At 38.5% G+C, this 21,259-nt stretch overlaps 1 pseudogene; it reads right to left on the bottom strand.

The window, feature by feature from the left end:
- Positions 1-14,051: 14,051 nt before the first annotated feature.
- On the bottom strand, positions 14,052-20,605 carry LOC143591307 (receptor-like protein EIX2; annotated as a pseudogene).
- Between the last annotated feature and the right edge of the window lie 654 nt (positions 20,606-21,259).

Genomic DNA, 21,259 nt, shown 5'->3' with positions numbered 1-21,259 from the left:
AAATCGCGTTGTCATTGTCTTCAAGATGCATTGAAGAATGGTGAAGAATCTAATATCGATGCTGAAGAACTCTATAGAGAGTTGAAGTTGTTTGAGACCTTGTTACATTGTGATGCTATAAGTCCTTTAGATGTTTTAAACAATCTGAAACGGGTCCGTTTATACAAATGCGTTATTTTATTATTTTTTTTACCTTGTCAAATTATTAATTCTTTTGATACTTTAAACAATATGAAACAGGTGGATTCTTATCCTAATGCATTAGTTGCATATAGAGTGTTATTGACTATTCCGGTAACAGTGGCATCGGCGGAACGAAGTTTTTCAAAGTTGAAGTTGTTGAAGACCTATTTACGATCATCAATGTCCCAATAAAGGATTAATGGATTGGTGATTATTGCTATTGAAAACGATGTTTTAGATACCATAGATTACAAAGATTTAATCGAGGGCTTTGCTTCCCAAAATGCCAAAGGAGCATCACGATTCATTTAAGTACTTTTGTTAGTTCATTTTGCTAAAAAAACCCTTTTGTTTTGTATTTTAGGGCCTTTTGTATTTCATGTCCCAGGCCTTGGTTTTTTTTTGTATTCTCGGAGACGGCCCTGTGTGATATATATATATATATACACACACCAGATTTTATCCCCCATCTTACGAGAGTTGTATTATATTATTCATTTATAATATTTATTTTAATTTTATTTATTGTAAGAAAGTTAATAATATGCTTAAGGTTTGATGATGAAACGTTTTAAAAAAAATGAAATGTTATAACTCGGTTTAAAAAATATTTGGGTTTGGTGAGACCCATGACCTACTTATTTTTTTTACTATAAAATTGTTTCTTAATTATAAATAATATATATATTTTTAAAAAAGGATATTAAATTGGAAGAAATTGAGGTTTAATTTGTTGAATGGTTTGATTTAGTGTTCAGTTTGGGGAATAAGAACCTACTTGCTAAGGTGTTTCATTTGTTATGATGATTTTATAATAATGAAAGATATATGGAAAAAAGGGGTGGAGGGGATCCGTATATGTTGTTCAAGTCGATTACGGTGGTTGTTTTTTATTATTCGTTTCTAATATTTATATATTTTTTGAATTTTAATTTTATTTGTTGTATGAAAGTTAATAATATACTTAGGGTTTGATGATAAAAGGTTTCACAAATAAATGAGTTGTTATAACCCGGTTTAAAAGATACCAGGGTTTGGTGAGACTCAAAACCCACTTAATTTTTTATCATAAAATTGTTTTTTAATTATAAATAATATCTTTTTAAAAAGATCATATATTAATTTTTAGCATATCATATTTTATAGGATTTTCATATCAAATACTTGATGAGATTAATTTTTAATTTAATGAGATGTTATAACCCGTTTAAGGACTATCTAGGTTTTGTGAGACCCATACCGTGAATTCGGGTCAAATGCATGAGAAGCCTCCATTTACAAATAATGCAATCTGGTGGCTTGAGAGAATTTATGGAGTAACCAGAGAGCTTTTAAAGGTTTCGTGTGTGTGTGTGTGTGTGTGTGTGTGTGTGTGTGTGTATATACTAGTTTTTATCCCCCATATTACGGGGGTTGTTTTATATTATTTGTTTATATTATTTATTTAATTTTTGAATTTTTTTTATTGTATGAAAGTTAATAATATACTTATGGTTTAATGATAAATTATTTCACAAATAAATGAGATGTTATAACCCGATTTAAAAACTATATGGGTTTGATGAGACCCAAGACCCGTTTTTTATTTTTTTACTATAGAATTGGTTTTTTATTTATACATAATATATATCTTTTTTTAAATAAATAATAAATTAATTTTTAGTATATCCCTACTTTATAGGATTTTTATATCAAATATTTGGTGAGATTAATTTTTAATTTCATGGGATGTTATAATCCGTTTAAGAAATATCTAGGTTTGATAATACCCATACCCGTTAATTCGGGTCAAATGCATGAGAAGCCTCCATTTAAAAATCAAGCAAATCTGGTGACTACAAAAAAAGAGGGAGCAACACATCGCGACACATAAGATTTTATGGTTTCGTTCATATATATATATATATATATGGTTGAGTTAATTGGGTAACTCCAAAAAAGTGGGGAACTGGATAACACCCTTCCCAACCTTTGATCTTTTCCCCACATCCTTATAGTACACCATCAATCACCTACATCACATCATTGTTCTAAATGAGAAAAACCCCCTCAAAAAATAATTAAAAAAATTATAAAATAAAAAAAAGAAAAAGTAAAAAACCAAAATATTTATCTAGCACCCCTGTTCTTGAAAAATAAAATTCTCGGTTTAGCCTTCAAAAAATAATTAAAAAAACATATAAAATAAAATAAAGTAAAAAAAAAATCAAAATGTTTATCTAGCATCCCCGTTTCAAAAAAAATCTCCATTTAGCCTTCAGGTTTAGTTTAACATTTAAGGATAAGTTTTTTTTGGAGGTTTAGGTTTTCCGGGTTGAGGGTTAGGTTTCTTTAGGTGTGGGGTGTAACACCCCGACCAAAGGCGGATTATACATCGGGGCGCCACATATTGTTTCATTACTCGTGACACTATTGGGTGTCAATATTTAATAAATACATTCATTCGCGCACGCGCAAAGTAAACACAAGATAACATAAATCAATATATTATAAGGCAAAATGTTAGAACAAATAACTTGTCTTGATACATTTTAATCTAGGTCCAAAATAAAGAAAACTTCCTATGTGTCCACAAGCTCCAAAACAGCTACTGCAAACCTGAACATGTGTTAAAATAAACGTCAAACACTTGCGTGTTGGTGAGAAATCAAGTTTAATACAATACATAGATAACAATAAATCTGCGCGCAACACGTGTATGTCTGGTGTTTAACAAGGGTGCAATCAGATTGTGATCAAGCCTAAATAGATCATAGCTCATAGTTCATAGTTCAATCCGTGCTCCCAATTGAGCACAAAAACGAGAAAACATCTGTGCAAGTGTAAACAAAGAAAACCGTAAACGATAGGTCTCCCGTGTTCATCTAATGGATCCATGAAAACTGCGGAATAGGCCGAACAAAGCGGTTAATGATACACACATACAAATAAACAGCCAAGTAAACGTCCTCAACACATGGGATACTGCGCGACTAAAGCTCATAAAAAAGTTTAAGACTCTAAGTTTGTATGAACACATGAACATCCCAAAACATTAAAAGCAAAAAGGGATTAGGTACGAGATTACTCACTTGATAAACGATGCGGTGTAAGATAAAGCAAGAACCAACTTTAAACAAGCACAAGTTAACCTATAAATAAGATTGTTGTTTTAATGATCTGTTTTAAGTCTTGATTATAAGTTAGCATAATTAATAAGTAAATTATTATATATTATATATATATATTACCGGAAAAGCAGGACGGAACAGGGAGGAAGACGGAGGCAGAGAGGAAGACGGCATAGAGAGCAAGGGGCAAGAGAACAGGAGAGATTAAGTGTTTTGTGTGTGTAGTGTTTATGAAAATATTACTATTATTTATAGAGAAACCCTAGGAGACATGAATCCAGAAAAAGGGGAAAAGATTCCAAGACAAATAAAACAAGACAAAACAAAAGATATCAAAAGATATGGCAGCTGCAGGGGGGCAAAATAAAGCTGACAGGGAACAGTAAAAAGCATGGGCGAGTCAGATAAAGGTACTGGTCAAGCATGGCAAAAGCAGATCTCAAAAGATAATGTCAGTCACTTTTTCTGACAACCAATGGGGTTGGTGCGCATGCTGCGCCAAAAGTGGCTTTTCAGACATAAAGCAGATTAGGTCAACAGCACAAAAGATAAGACAACACAAAAGCAAACGGCTAGATTAAACAGAAGAAAACTCAAAGGGTTTAGCGCGAGAAAGCTCGAGCGCGAAGGCAGACACAGAAGGTCAAGAGAGCGCGAGCGCGAAGGCAGACAGAACCAACCTTAACGCGTCGCGGAAAGAACTTCATTTCTAAGCGCGCCGCGGGAAGAACCGCGGGAGGAACTAAAATTCCTAGCGCGCCGCGGGAAGAACTATAATTCTTCGCGCGTCGAGGGATGAACTACGATACTTAGCGCGCTGCGAGAAGAACTACAATCCTTAGCGCGTTGCGGGAAGAACTACCGTTCTTAGCGCGCTGCGAGAAGAATTACAATTCTTAGCGCGCTGCGAGAAGAGTTCGTCTCGCGTATCGCAGGAACAGATGGTCTTCACGCAGGATTTCTTGTAAGGGAGTCTGGCGCGTGGAGCTGCGCAGACAACCTTAGGCGGGAAGGAACAAAGGACAAGCAAAGAGTTAGAAGAAAAAGAGGGAAACAAGGCGTAAGGGCGGGACGGCGACAAGAGGGAAAAGAAGGCGGAAAGAGAGAAGGAGAGGGACGGGACGGCGGAAAGAAAGAGAGAGAGAGGCGGGAAGGAAAATATATATTATTATTAAAAGTAAAATATAAGCATAAATAAATATTAAATCATAAAAGAAAGAGATCGGGTCAGAGAAACGGGTACCTGGGTCGGGTCGGAACGGGGCAGATGTTACAGTCTCCCCTACTTTAAGAAATTTCGTCCCGAAATTTATCTCGAAGTAGGTTGCGCAGAGAACAGGTGCGGGTACTTGATCTTCATTTGATCTTCATTTGATCTTCCCTTTCCCATGTAAACTCGGCTCCGCGCTTGGACTCCCAACGAACTTTCACGATAGGGATACGACTGCGCTTGGTTTGCTTTACCTCGCGATCCATAATCTCAACAGGCTTCTCAACGAAATGCATAGTTTCATCAACTTGAACTTCATCAAGTGGAATGTGAAGGTTCTCGTCAGCTAAACACTTCTTGAGATTGGATACATGGAACGTTGGATGCACATTACTGAGCGCTGGCGGCAGGTCAAGTCTGTAGGCAACTTTTCCTACACGCGCGAGAATCTTAAATGGTCCAACATATCGAGGAGCAAGCTTACCTTTCTTCCCAAAGCGGACAACACCCTTCCAGGGCGACACTTTGAGGAGAACAAGATCACCAACTTGAAATTCGAGAGGCTTCCGCCTACGATCTGCGTAACTCTTCTGTCGGCTGCGGGCAGTCAGCAGATGATCACGGATCTTGGCGATTTTATCGGTTGTCTCTTGAACAAGTTCGGGTCCTGTGATTTGAGTTTCACCCACTTCGCTCCAACAAATCGGGGAGCGGCATTTACGACCGTAAAGTGCTTCAAATGGGGCCATACCGATACTGGAATGATAGCTGTTATTATAAGAGAACTCAATCAAAGGCAGGTGTGAATCCCAATTACCTCCAAAATCAAGAACACAAGATCGAAGCATATCCTCAAGAGTCTGAATAGTTCGCTCAGACTGACCGTCAGTCTGGGGATGATATGCCGTACTCATGTCCAAGCGAGTTCCTAGCGCAGATTGGAGAGATTTCTAAAAGCGAGATATAAAACGGCCATCGCGATCGGATATGATGCTCAAAGGAGTACCATGGCGGCAGACAATTTCCTTGACATAAAGCTGCGCGAGATGCTCAACACGGTAGTTTTCACGAATGGGCAGAAAGTGAGCAGACTTAGTCAAACGATCCACTATTACCCAAATGCTATCATGTTTGCTTGCTGTCAAAGGTAACTTGGTAATGAAGTCCATCGCTACACATTCCCATTTCCACGTAGGAATTTCTGGTTGTTCGAGCAAACCAGATGGGCGTTGGTGTTCAGCTTTCACTTTAGAACAAGTCAGACATTTAGCTACGAACACAGCAATATCCTTCTTCATACCGGGCCACCAATAAGTAATGCGCAAATCCTTGTACATCTTATTAGCGCCGGGATGAATAGAATACCGAGATTTATGCGCTTCACTCAGGATATCAGCGCGAAGATTCTCATCAAAGGGAATCCAGATGCGATTGAGATAGCAGAGAATTCCACTCAGATTGGGCACAAAATGCGCTTCTGCGCCACATGCTAACTCGGCGCGAAGGCTACCATTACTGATGGATGCGCGCTGCGCGTCACGAATGCGCGATTCAAGGTTGCTTTGGATCGGCGCGAAGTGAAGCTGCGTGCGCGGCAAGATACAGTTAAGCTGGCAGGGTTTTCGGCTGAGCGCATCGGCTACCACATTAGCCTTACCAGGATGATACCGGATCTCACAATCGTAATCGCTGATGAGTTCGTTCCATCGGCGTTGCCTCATGTTGAGTTCCTTTTGATCAAAGATATGCTGAAGGCTTTTATGGTCAGTGTAAAGGATACACTTAGTACCATAAAGGTAGTGTCTCCAGATCTTTAAGGCAAAAACAACTGCACCAAGTTCGAGATCGTGAGTCGTATAATTCTTTTCGTGAACCTTAAGTTGCCTTGACGCGTAAGCGATAACCTTGCCTCGTTGCATAAGAACACAACCGAGACCTTGGTTGGAGGCATCGCAGTACACGACAAAATCATCATTACCCTCAGGTAGCGCAAGGACAGGAGCTTCACACAACAAACGCTTGAGCGTTAGAAAGGCTTCTTCTTGCTTCGAGCCCCAAATATACGGTTTACCTTTGTGCGTTAAAGCTGTTAAAGGCAAAGCGATCTTCGAGAAATTCGAAAGGATGCGCCGGTAATAACCAGCTAAGCCCAAGAAGGATCGGATCTCAGAAGGAGATGATGGCGTAATCCAGTTCTTGATTGCTTCAATCTTGGATGGGTCGACATGAATACCCATCTTGTTTACAACATGACCAAGAAACTGTACTTCATCCGACCAGAATTCACACTTGGAAAGCTTAGCGTAGAGTTGCTCAGCTCTAAGCTTTTGCAATACCAATCGGAGATGTTGCTCATGTTCGGCCTTGGTCTTAGAATAAATCAGAACGTCATCGATAAACACAATCACGAATTTATCCAAGAAAGGCCTACACACCCGATTCATTAGATCCATGAAAACGGCGGGTGCGTTGGTTAAACCGAAGGACATGACCAAGAATTCAAAATGGCCATAACGAGTTCGAAAAGCAGTCTTCGGAACATCTTCATCGCGGATGCGCAACTGGTGATAGCCAGAGCGGAGATCGATCTTCGAGAAACAAGAGGCACCTTGGAGTTGATCAAAGAGGTCGTCAATACGCGGTAAGGGATACCGGTTTTTAATGGTGAGTTTGTTCAACTCGCGGTAATCGATACACATGCGAAACGAACCATCTTTCTTTTTAACGAACAACACCGGAGCACCCCAGGGCGAAGAGCTAGGGCGGATGAATCCTTTAGCAGTCAACTCTTGAAGTTGGCTTGCCAATTCTTGCATCTCAGCGGGCGCAAGACGGTAAGGAGACTTAGCTACGGGGGAAGCACCAGGGACAAGATCAATACGGAACTCGACTTCACGAGCGGGAGGGATACCAGGAAGATCATCAGGAAAAACTTCAGGGAAATCACGCACAACAGGGATATCGCGAAGCTTCTTCTTTCCTTCATCAGGTTTGACCACATGGGCTAGAAATGCAATACACTTCTTCCGCATGAGTCTTCGGGCTTCGGCGCAAGACATAAGTTTAAGACCGCGGGAGGGTTTTTCGCCGTAGATGTGAAGATCACCATTTTCTCGAGGAATGCGAATCATCTTCTTGGCGCAAATAACTTCGGCGCGATTATGCGTAAGCCAGTCCATACCAATGATAACATCAAAGCTTCCAAGAGGCATGGGGATGAGGTCGATTAGAAAATCGTTTTCGTTAAGGTTAAGCGTGCAATCTTTAATCACAGAGTTAATTAAAACAGTTTCGCCGTTAGCCAATTCAACTGAAAAATTTTCTTTTAAATCGTTGCGCGGTCGCGCAAGCTTCTGCTCTAACGCGCGAGAAATAAAACTTCGATCGGCGCCAGTATCAAAAAGTACAGAAGCATAAAATCCGTTAAGCAAAAATGTACCATTAACTACGTCATTATTCGCTTGCGCTTGGTGCGCGGTTATGTTAAAAGCTCGTCCGCGTGTCACTTGGTTCGAAATCTGGTTCACCGGATTCGCTTGCGTAATCTGAACTTGTAGTCTCGGGCACGCGTTCCGGAAATGACTGGGATCGCCGCAGTTAAAGCACGTTCTGGGTCGTGGGTTTTGGTAGGTTGGTTGTGGGTTCTGCGGGTAGACTGGTGGTATTGGATTGGCGGGAGGGACTCTACAGTATTCGGTTGAGTGACCAACGCGGCCACATCGGTTACATTGTCGACACGGGGTCTGAGTTGGGTGGTGAAGTCTACAGGTTGGGCAAAGGGGTTGGTTTCCTGTGTAAGGTTTCTTAGGAGGCGGGGCAGGGAGTGCGGGATTGGTTAAGGCATAGTTGTGGACTACAGGAGGTGTTGGGTAGGCTGACAGTGGGTTAGGCGTGTAAACTGGAGGTTGGTAGGTGGGTTGCTGGACTATGGGCGGGCTGGTAAGCGCATAGGCTTTGCGCCTGCGCTTGAGGTTGTTACGGTTTGAGGGTTCGGGTTTGGTTTCTGTTGGTTCAGGGGCAGTCTTGGTGGGTTTAGTCTTCTCAGCTCCCCGCAGGAACAGGGTTCCTGCTCTGACATGGTTGTCGCTGAGCACAGCGGCCAACTCAATGGCGTCAGAGAGGGTTGCTGGGTTTCTGGCCCATACAGAATCTTGAATTTCCATGGGGAGACCCCCAAGGAATTTCTCGATGGCTCGGCGGGAAGGGGTAACAAGGTGAGGGACAAGCAGGCTTAGTTCATGGAAACGCGTCGCGTACTCGCGCGCTTCGCCACTGTACTGTTTAAGATTCCAAAATTCTTCTTCCAGGCGCTTAACTTCGTTGGGAGGGCAGAATTCTCGCGTCAGAACTTCTTTGAATTCCTCCCAGGGCATGCTAGAAGCAGCTTCTGCGCCACGCGCATGAGCTACTCCATTCCACCATGTAAGCGCTCTAGATTCCAGGACACTGGAAGCATATAGGGTTCGTCTGTCTGAGGGGCATTGGGTGTGGAGGAAAGTGTTTTCTATTTTCTCAAGCCACTGGAGCATCACGGTGGCTCCTTCAAGACCTGTGAACTTTGGAGGGTTACCCGCGTTAAAGGATTTAATGTTGTAACCAGAGGTGTTGGTATTGTTTTGGCTCAAAGCTTGGGCTATTGCGGCGGCCATTTCCTGGGAACGTTGCAGCGAACGTCTGCGCGCGGCTTCTTTCTTCTTGAGATGGCGAGCTGATAGCGGAGGCATTCTATAAAAGTTTTAATTTTAGTTAATATCTTGGTTTTAACGCAAAGTATAACCTCGAAAAGCTTGGTTTCACGGAGTCAGTTACTGTCAAAAGTTAAAGTAAAATAAATGACCCTAAATGCAGACTTAATAAAGGTAACAAATTCGAATCAAGAATCGACAATTCATGTATCACCATGACCTTCCGAATTCCCAATTTAAAATATACGAGCAAACGAGTATTGGAGATTGACGATTCATGTATCACCATGACTTTTCAATCTTCAATATAAAACATACAAGAAAATGAGTATTGGAGAGTGACAATTCATGTATCACCATGACTTTTCAAGTCTCCAACCTCAGAACATAATCGTAAATGGGAATTGAAAATCAACTATTCATGTATCACCATGACTTTTCGGATTTTCAAACCCAACAAACGAATATGTAAGAAAAATCAATAAAAATCGAAATTCAACAAAAATCGAAATATCGCGGAATAAAACATAAAATCATATACTGCGCAGGTGCGAGCATATTCATAAATAACGAGTAATTAACAATAAGCGCGCAAACATGAGATTTCTCTCATGCGCGAGAAGGGACTCTTAGGTATTCTAGGCCGTTATGTCTAACCACCTATCCTAAAGTCAACGAGCTCTGATACCAATCTGTAACACCCCGACCAAAGGCGGATTATACATCGGGGCGCCACATATTGTTTCATTACTCGTGACACTATTGGGTGTCAATATTTAATAAATACATTCATTCGCGCACGCGCAAAGTAAACACAAGATAACATAAATCAATATATTATAAGGCAAAATGTTAGAACAAATAACTTGTCTTGATACATTTTAATCTAGGTCCAAAATAAAGAAAACTTCCTATGTGTCCACAAGCTCCAAAACAGCTACTGCAAACCTGAACATGTGTTAAAATAAACGTCAAACACTTGCGTGTTGGTGAGAAATCAAGTTTAATACAATACATAGATAACAATAAATCTGCGCGCAACACGTGTATGTCTGGTGTTTAACAAGGGTGCAATCAGATTGTGATCAAGCCTAAATAGATCATAGCTCATAGTTCATAGTTCAATCCGTGCTCCCAATTGAGCACAAAAACGAGAAAACATCTGTGCAAGTGTAAACAAAGAAAACCGTAAACGATAGGTCTCCCGTGTTCATCTAATGGATCCATGAAAACTGCGGAATAGGCCGAACAAAGCGGTTAATGATACACACATACAAATAAACAGCCAAGTAAACGTCCTCAACACATGGGATACTGCGCGACTAAAGCTCATAAACAAGTTTAAGACTCTAAGTTTGTATGAACACATGAACATCCCAAAACATTAAAAGCAAAAAGGGATTAGGTACGAGATTACTCACTTGATAAACGATGCGGTGTAAGATAAAGCAAGAACCAACTTTAAACAAGCACAAGTTAACCTATAAATAAGATTGTTGTTTTAATGATCTGTTTTAAGTCTTGATTATAAGTTAGCATAATTAATAAGTAAATTATTATATATTATATATATATATTACCGGAAAAGCAGGACGGAACAGGGAAGAAGACGGAGGCAGAGAGGAAGACGGCAGAGAGAGCAAGGGGCAAGAGAACAGGAGAGATTAAGTGTTTTGTGTGTGTAGTGTTTATGAAAATATTACTATTATTTATAGAGAAACCCTAGGAGACATGAATCCAGAAAAAGGGGAAAAGATTCCAAGACAAATAAAACAAGACAAAACAAAAGATAACAAAAGATATCAAAAGATATGGCAGCTGCAGGGGGGCAAGATAAAGCTGACAGGGAACAGTAAAAAGCATGGGCGGGTCAGATAAAGGTACTGGTCAAGCATGGCAAAAGCAGATCTCAAAAGATAATGTCAGTCACTTTTTCTGACAACCAATGGGGTTGGTGCGCATGCTGCGCCAAAAGTGGCTTTTCAGACATAAAGCAGATTAGGTCAACAGCACAAAAGATAAGACAACACAAAAGCAAACGGCTAGATTAAACAGAAGAAAACTCAAAGGGTTTAGCGCGAGAAAGCTCGAGCGCGAAGGCAGACACAGAAGGTCAAGAGAGCGCGAGCGCGAAGGCAGACAGAACCAACCTTAACGCGCCGCGGAAAGAACTTCATTTCTAAGCGCGCCGCGGGAAGAATCACATTTCTTAGCGCGCCGCGGGAGGAACTAAAATTCCTAGCGCGCCGCGGGAAGAACTATAATTCTTCGCGCGTCGAGGGATGAACTACGATACTTAGTGCGCTGCGAGAAGAACTACAATCCTTAGCGCGTTGCGGGAAGAACTACCGTTCTTAGCGCGCTGCGAGAAGAATTACAATTCTTAGCGCGCTGCGAGAAGAGTTCGTCTCGCGTATCGCAGGAACAGATGGTCTTCACGCAGGATTCCTTGTAAGGGAGTCTGGCGCGTGGAGCTGCGCAGACAACCTTAGGCGGGAAGGAACAAAGGACAAGCAAAGAGTTAGAAGAAAAAGAGGGAAACAAGGCGTAAGGGCGGGACGGCGACAAGAGGGAAAAGAAGGCGGAAAGAGAGAAGGAGAGGGACGGGACGGCGGAAAGAAAGAGAGAGAGAGGCGGGAAGGAAAATATATATTATTATTAAAAGTAAAATATAAGCATAAATAAATATTAAATCATAAAAGAAAGAGATCGGGTCAGAGAAACGGGTACCTGGGTCGGGTCGGATCGGGGCAGATGTTACATGGGGGGGGGGCTTTTCTTGCACGTGACGGTGGAAAGATAACAGGAAAAGAAAAATGCATAAATATAGTGTAACCATCACATTAAAACTTGCATTGTCTTGTACACGCGTAAAAACATAACTTGTTACTTTTCATGAACATTAAATTCCATGAGATAACCGTTGGTTTGTTTATAGTATATATATATATATATATATATATATATATATATATATATATATAAGTATTGAATTTACATTAAAATTATAACGAAACGTGTTGTTTTACATGTAAAATCTTAAAGAATTGTTATTTACATGTAAAATGTTAATGAGATTTGTTATTTTACGTGTAAAATGTAAATGAAAAGTGTTATTTTACATGTAAAATACTAATTTTTACATGTAGATTCTAAAATAACTGTTGTTTTACATATAAAATGTTAATGAGATTTGTTACTTTACGTATAACATGTTAATAAAAAGTGTTAACGAAAATTGTTATTTTAAATGTAAAGTCTTAAAGAACAGTTGTTTTACATGTAAAATGTTAATGAGATTTGTTGTTTTACGTATAAAATGTTAATGAAAATTGTTATTTTACATGTAAAATTAAAAAAAAAACTGTTGTTTCACATGTAAAATGTTAATGAGATTTGTTGTTTACGTATAAAATGTTAATGAAAATTGTTATTTACATGTAAACTTTTAAAAAACTATTGTTTTACATGTAAAATGTTAATGAGATTTGTTATTTACGTGTAAAATGTTAATGGAAATTGTTATTTTACATGTAAACTTTTAAAACACTGTTGTTCAACATGTAAAATGTTAATGAGATTTGTTGTTTACGTGTAAAATGTTAATGAAAATTGTTATTTTGCCCCCCCCCCCCCCCCCAACACACCCCACAAGCTAAAAAAAACCTAAACCCCATAAAAGCTAAACTAAACCCGAAGGCTAAAGCAAGATTTTTTTTAACAGGTGATGCTAGATAAACATTTTAGTTTTTTTACTTTTGTATTTTTTCTTGTTGTTTTTGGTTTTAAAGTTTTTTAAATTATTTTTCAAAGGTTAAAACGAGTTTTTTTAATAGAACGGGGATGATAGATAAACATTTTCGTTTTTTTACTTTTCAATTTTTTCGTAATTTTTGTTTTATAATTTAATTTAATTATTTATCGAATGCTAAACCGAGAATTTTTTTTTGAACGGGGATGCTAGATAAACATTTCGCTTTTATTTTTCATTTATTTTTGTCTTATAATTTTTTAATTATTTTTTTGGTTATTTTTTAGAGGTTTTTTTCCTTTACAAAGAATGAGGTGATGTAGGTGATTGAGGGTGTACCATAAAAATGTATAAAAATGTGAAAAAATGATCTTAAAGTTAGGAAGGGTGTTCCCCATTTTTTTGGAGTTCCCTGTGTAGCTTGTTGTATGCGATATGTGCACAATACCATTTTTTTAGCAAGCAATTAGCTAGGTCAGGGGTGGCGGGGTGGTCGATAGCCACATGCCTGATTTTTTTTTAAATTTATTTATTTTTATTAAAAACAATTTTTAAATTCAATTACATGACCACTAGTTTTGTCTAGTGGCAAAAAGATATTACTCTCAACCAAAAGGTTATGGGTTCTAGTCTCATTTGAAACATGTTTAATCTTATTTTTATACAAAAGTTTTTTACACAACCCAAACTATAACCAAGTAAACTCATATAAAAACTTTATTGTTTAAACCAACAAAATACTCCTTTTTAATTAAGGCCCAAAAAAAATTTCGCCTTCGGCTCAGTTTTTTTTTTGCTTTCTCGGAGCCGGGCTGAGCTAGGTGAGCAGGTATATGATGATTCATGATCCAAGAAAGTAAATTTGGGATGCTGCTAAGTGGATTCTATACGGTAGATGCTTAGTATATAACATGTGTTGGATTGGTATTAAACATGAAGATAGTCAATGGTTCAGTAGTTTGTCAAGGTGATCACAATACAGTTTGCAAAGATCCAAGTTTATCACATGAGAAAAATTGTTAGCGGTATATTAGAAGAAGCCGACAAGAGAAGGTCCAAACATGTAACTTTATTAAAAGAAGTGGTAACTATTTTGCAAAGCATAACCGAAATCACCAAGAAAGAAGGTTACCACAGTACTTATGAACAACATTACAAAACATACATCTCAGATGATCAAAGAAACGGAAATATGCAATCCTCCATGTGGTGTTAACTATCAACGGAGCCAACAACAGCCAGAAACCAGCAATGAATCCAGACATTGAACTAATAATCAAGCCCCAGTCTGCTTCTGCTCCATCTGATTCATCGTCTTCGTCTTGGTCTCTGTTAGGTGCCTGATATATTGAACAAGTTCCGGCAAGTGGAAGTCCACAAAGTTTGTTGCCCGAGAAGCAGGACTCACTGAAGCTCTGAAGTTGGGTACTCAATGGGATTCTTCCCGTCAAATTGTTGTAGGACACATTGAAACTACTCAAGAAATTCAAGGTTGACAAGCTATTAGGAAGCTCCCCCGAAAGCCGATTAATTGATACTGTAGGGGTATGGTACTAAACCCGGTTTTACGACCCTAAATTTATTATGTTTGGCTTATTTTATTATATGGACTAATACAATGTTATTGGGCTGAGGGGGTTTTGTGGAGGTAACCCTAACTGGGCTAGGCCCATTAGGGTACCATGATGGTGGCCATGAGGCTCTCTATATAAGGAGGTCTCCACCTCCTTATTAAGGGGTCATGCTCAATAAGAGCCACCACCACTTTTTTGTGTCTGTAAACAAGAGATCTTTGAGATTTCTTAGCAGTCACCTCCACACCCCCGAAAAAACCATTGCAGGTCTCAAGCAACCGGAGAAGAAGATCAAGACGTGGTTCGTTCATCTCGAAAATCCGTGGAAACATCGTCATGGATCAGGTCAGATTCATTTCATGCTTCGACAGATACATCAAATGATGAAAGTGATCTCAGATCTCCAATCTTCTAAGGGATCCTCCCTATCAACTGATTTCTTGACAAATTCAAAAATTGTAATGCTTGGAGGGCCATTAGCTCACTTGGGATGCTCCCAGAAAATTTGTTACTTGAAAGGTCCAACATCATCACAAGGCCGAGAATAGTGCTATATGTGTCCTCTCTTCCTTTTATAACCAGTGAAGCACTGCCAATGATCTGTCTGGTATATGAGAAGATAAATCTGTCACTTGGCGTTGCTTCTTTACCAGAGAGTAGAGTGAAATTTTTGAAGCATCTTGGAATATTTCCTGATAGATTATTATGAGCAAGATCCAAGATCTGAATATTGGTAAGATAACAAAGCCCATGAGTAATATTTCCCTGCAAATTGTTTGATCGGAGGTTAAGAATTCTCAAACTCCTGAGTTCTGCTCCAAACCATTCCGGAATTTGTCCTACAAGTTCGTTTCTAGCAAGTTGAAAGATCACTAAATTGCTTAAGCTCTTTAAAGAAGTCGGTAATCCTCCAGAGAGCTTGTTGTTCCGGATATTTAAAAATTGCAGGGAAGACAATGATCCCAAAGTTCTTGGAATCTCACCACACAACTTGTTGTTTTCCAAGTTTAAGAACAACAAACTCGGCCACTTCACCCAACAATCAGGAATGTCACCTGATGGATTATTGTTCGCCAAATTAAGAATTTCTAGAGTTTTCTCACTATAAGGACACACAAAAGGACGTAATGATCCCACAAAGGAATTATTTGACAAATCTAGAATCGTTGTTAGTGAGTTATTATCTGAGAATATAGGTAATTGCCCGCTAAGTTTGTTAGAACTCAAGTCAAGCATTTGAAGTGATGTAGGGATACCAAATAACCTTCCTCGAATTTGATTTCGTGACATATTTAGATATTGTAGATTGGACCACGATCTCCAAAATGACTCAGGAATAACTGTTGAAATCTTTGTGTTACTCATCTCCAATTCTACTAAATCTCTCTGCAGTTACAGCCACAATGGAATTTGAGGCCCTAAATCCCACAAACTTAAACGCAGGAACTGCATCTTGAAAGAGGGAACCCAGTTGGCAGAGCGCGGCCTTAGAGATAGGTAGTTACCTACACCATCTAGGTATACCAATCTGGCCATTTTGTCGAAATGAGCATCTGTCACGATATCGGTTAAAGAGTTGTACGGAAAAACTAAGTAAGTAATATTCGAAAGTTGACCGAGGCTATCAGGAAGGCTTCCATTGAGTCGGTTATTTGAGAGATCTAGCACCTCGATCGAGGTAAGTCCTCCAACTGAGTATGGAACTGAACCTGAGATAAGATTATTTGCAAGAGATAGTGACTTCAGGTGAGACAATCTTCCAATTGATTCAGGAATAATACCAACGATATGGTTATTTTGAAGTTGGAGGTTCTTCAGGCATACAAGTTGTCCAAGTTGATTTGGAAGATGACTTGAAAGTCCTGTAGACGCAAGGGATAATGACTCCAATCTAGGTGATTTGCACTCGAAAAAGCTTTCAAGAAGGCTTGTAAAGCTGATATCAGGAAAAGAGTTACCATCTAGTCCAATTTGTCTCAAATTGCAAAGATTACCTAATGATGTAGGTATCGTGTTGTTGAGTACATTATGTGAAAGTTCAAGGCTAAGCAAGGAAGTCAAGTTGTGAAGAGCACCAAGAACTGAACTTGAAATACCACAAGAACTAATATCTAATGAAATGAGATTACCACCTACACTAGACAACCCTTTTAGTACTAATGAAGAACTCATGAAATCATTCCCATGAACGTGAAGCAACTTGAGAGAAGTCAAGTTACGAAAACTTTCAACGCTACTAGGAATTGGGCCATGAAGACCACATCCACTTAAATCTACTGAACGCAGACTAGTTTTACTAAAAATCCACCAAAGCGTGTAACTGTTATTAAAATCGTTTCCAGAAAGATCAAGAAATGAAAGAATTGAGACGTTGAGATTAGCAACATAAGGATTTATATGAAACAGTTGACTATGTGACAAACGTAGTTTGACCAAAGAAGTAAGGGTGTCGATCACCTCAAGCCAATTTGTTGCTTTACTAAGGTCCATGCCACTTAAATCCAGGTGACACAACAAACGGAGACTTGACAACCACTGCATGTTGGTGATGCTAGTAGATTCATATTCATCAGAGTCTTCATAAAAACTTCCAAGACTTAGGACGCGCAATTTTGTCAGGTTCCCTAGTTGAGGAGGGATTAATCCGCCAAACATGGAAGACGAGAGGCTAAGATATCTCAAGTTTCCAAGGGAACCCATAAAGCTTGGAACTTCCATTTCACCAAAGTTATTGCAGCTCAAGTCTAAATGCTTCAGTTGTTTTAGATTCAGAAGTGATGAACTTATATCCCCACTTAATTTTTGCTTCCAGAATTCTTCATATTCTTCGATTTTGTTGTATTCATACATACTACAATTACCTGGAAGATGAATCCTGTGAACATTGCCAGTAAACTTATCGCAAACGATCCCAGTCCAACTGCAACAGTCGTTCTTCTCACCAACCCAAGAAGCAAGCCGGTCTCCTTTATCTATGAAGCCATGCTTGAATTCAGGAAGTGCTTCTCGCTCATCATCCTTGCATAGGACATTACGTTTGTTATTATCAGATAAGCATAAACGAATTAAGGCTACAATTAAAAGCAAGCGAAAGTAGCAAGAACGGGAATAAGAAAAGGAAACGCCAACCCTAATATTGATGATTATGTAGTAAATTACAGTCACTTATGCGCAAAGTATAAATATAAAAATGTGAATATATATGTATGCAACGACCATGCATTTTCTAAATATATTATTCAACATCATACAGTCCGTCAAAAGTTATCAATCACGGATATAAAATTCAAAGGTTTCACATCTTTCTGAAATTATTATTGGAAATGAGATTGACATAATTGTAGTTTAATATGTGTACGGAAAGATATTGTTTCCAACGCCTAAGAAACAAATTTGCATGTACGGAAAGATATTGTTTCCAACGCCTAAGAAACACATTGAAATTTCCAACTCGAATTAATTATACGTGAAAAGTCTTGAGGGAAAGTTTCTCCCAAATTGAACAAAATAACATGTGCCAAGCCAAAGTCCACTCCAATCCAGAGAGGACAAATAGTAAAATGGTCATTCACACTATGGATATTTTAAAGGTGTTAAATTATGACAACGGCTTTAATGCAACTGGTTACTGGGGGATGAAAGCTCACCACCCACATACAACCCACCTTACTCGAGTTCAAATGTTAAAACAGTGATGTTCTCCCATAATTAATATATGGTGTACACTTGTTAAATATTATCTTGTACTTGTTTTCAATTGTTATTTAGATATCCGATATTCGAGTTACATTGATTGCAAAAATATACATATTGACTTCAAAATTATAAATACATGCAATTTAACACAAGATGTAAAGGCGGGTCAACCATGTTTAACGCAAATCCGCAATGGTTTTTTCAAAAAGTCAATAAGTTAAAAAGGAATGTTTGGCAATCACAAAGCTCTTTTATTTTAGCTTTTTGATTAGGTTAAAATGTAGTTTCTAAAAACCACAAATCCTAGCTTTTTCAAATACATTTTAGAAAATACCAATGTCAAAAATACAAATTGTAGTTTCAACCGAATCTGATATGACTATGACTAATCAAGGTCAGTTTCTCCCCTTTTATTTTCAAATTGTGTAATGTTCATGAAGATTGATCGTTAGTATATGATGTTCAATTTTATATGCTTATGTAAAATTATGTGTTTAGACTTGCAATTGTGCTAGTTTACATCATTATCATTATATTTTTATGTGTAATGTGTTTACACTTTTCTGGATGCTATTAAGCTAAGTAATTAAGTCGGTTTTTTTTTTGTTGTTGAAATTGTGATAATTGGCGACTTTAAAAAAATGACCCATTTTGATTATTCATCTTCAAATACAACTACTAAAAAAATGTTACTCTTTTTAAAAGGGGCAATGATTGAAGATGTAATGAATTCAAAACATGCAAACCAGTGGCCGGGAACAATCATATATGTATTTTTTTTATTTCAATTAACTTTGTATTTTATTAAATGTTGACGTTGTATTTTTGTTATGATATTCATTTTTTATTACGTGACCCGACCTGACTAGAGAAGTTTAACAATATAGTATAAATCAGAGGGCATCTCATAGAAAAAAAGTTATGAGTCCGTCACTAAAAACCTAATATTTAATAACAATAATGTTTTTTTAGTAAACATGTCGAAATTGACATCTGTGTACTTTGGGGGATCTTCGGGTAGTTTTCTCGGGTTTTGAGTTATTTGGGTTCGGGTTGTTAAAGATAATTGACGCAAGAACGACCCGTTTACCAGTGGGTTGTTCAGGTTTTGGGTAAAAAGGGTCGGGTTTGGTCGGGTGGGATGAAAATATTTTTGGCGTTGAGCAAAATTAGCTATAGTTTCTTCCCTTTGTGTATATTGTATATCATCGATAACAAGATATCAGAACACGTTTGAAATAGAGGTCAAACAAATTTAGAGCATACATTGTCGGTTATTTTAAATTGTTATTTGAAGATTAGTTTAATGTTTGAAGTTGTATATATTACCTTTTTAGGGTTAGAGAGATTTTGATGGGAACCTTTTGTAATAAGTAAACACTTAAGAATTCAAAAGAGAGACAAGAACACTTTGGAACAATTTTCTAATATTTTTTCAAACCAACCTACAAGAAATAAATATGCAATATAATGCGGCCATGATCGTTATTTATTGGAGACATGTATGCAATAACTACCTACCATGATCTACTAACTACATGCACCACTACTTATAATTGAAACAATCAACATAACATGTGCTGCTACAGCCTGTAAGTAGGCAAAACTCCAAGAAAAACAAGATTAAGAAGAGATCCAATTTTGAGTCAATTTTATGTGTTTTTCATTGAATGCAAAAGAAACTATAAATAACAAATTTGGGAGTACATGTCCACCATGCCATGAATGCATGTTCACCATGTCATGTCCCTTATTTTTATCCATGCAACCTACCCACTACTTCTATTTTAACATGTGAAAGAGACTAAATCAAATGCAACAATGAAGTAAAAAATAAAACACATTTAGAATTAAACTAATTGCTACTCCAACAACTTCTTGGGCTTCTTCAGGTTTCTCTTGGTCTGTTTCAGTGGGCCAGTTGCTATTGGGTCCGTATCAACTGCCTTCCCCTTCTGAATGAGCCCGTCCTCGAGCTCGACGTTGAAATCCGGAAAACGGCTGCAAAAGTCTTCATATCCTTCCCAAGTCGCTTCAGCTAAGTTACAATCTTTCCAAGCAACTAAGAGTTCCCGTTTCCCCATAACAACCCGTTGATCCATGATCTGGCTCGGCTCTATTTTTAATTCGTTTCCTGCATAAAACTCTCGCAGTGAGATTGGATCCGGCTCCCCTTTCGCTTCACGTAATAGAGACACATGAAAGACCGGATGTATTTTTGGTAACTGCAGTTTATATGAGACCTTTCCAATTCTTTCAATCACTTTAAAAGACCCGAAAAATCTTTTTGATAGCTTCTTAGCACCCCCGGTATTCAACAGACTTCTGTCGATAATCTTGGAGTCGTAGAAAAACGATATCTCCCACTTTAAATTCTTTATCCAGCCGATGTGCATTAGCTAATGCTACCATACGTTGTTGAGCCCGCTTTAAATTTTGTTTCAACACCGATCGTAACTGCTGAAGTTCATTAAGTGTGACATCAATGGAAGGATTTTTCGAGGAACCTGGTTTATATCGGACCACGTCCGGAATTTCTTGCCCATATAATGCTTGAAATGGGCTCATATTTATCGCTGAATGGTATGATATGTTGTACCAATATTCCGCCAAGTACATATATTTACTCCAGCTTTTTGGTTCATCGCCTGCAAAAGAACGCAAAAAATTTTGCAAACAACGATTGACCACTTCGGTCTGGCCGTCCGACTGTGGATAATAAGCCGTTGAAAACATGAGCTTTGTTCCAATTTGTTTAAACAGTTCCCTCCAACATGTGCTAAGAAAAATCGGATCTCTATCCGTGACAATGCTCCGGGGCAGCCCATGCAAACGATAGATATTTTGAAGGAAAATGGTAGCGAGCATGATGGCTCCAAAATGGGGGTGGTAACGGAATGAAGTGTGAAAATTTTGTGAAACGGTCTACGATGACCCAAATGGCGGATTTTCCGTGTGAAAGGGGTAAGTTTGTAATGAAATCCATCGAAACGTCTTGCCAAACGTTAGATGGTATAGGTAAGGGTTGTAAAAGACCGTATGGTTTGTGG

This window comes from Bidens hawaiensis, unplaced genomic scaffold (genome assembly GCF_021521415.1).
Source record: "Bidens hawaiensis isolate Kalapana, Puna unplaced genomic scaffold, B.hawaiensis_p1.1 tig00039544_1, whole genome shotgun sequence".
In the NCBI taxonomy this organism is placed as follows: Eukaryota; Viridiplantae; Streptophyta; class Magnoliopsida; order Asterales; family Asteraceae; genus Bidens; species Bidens hawaiensis.
This window is presented reverse-complemented; position numbering and strand designations above follow the sequence as displayed.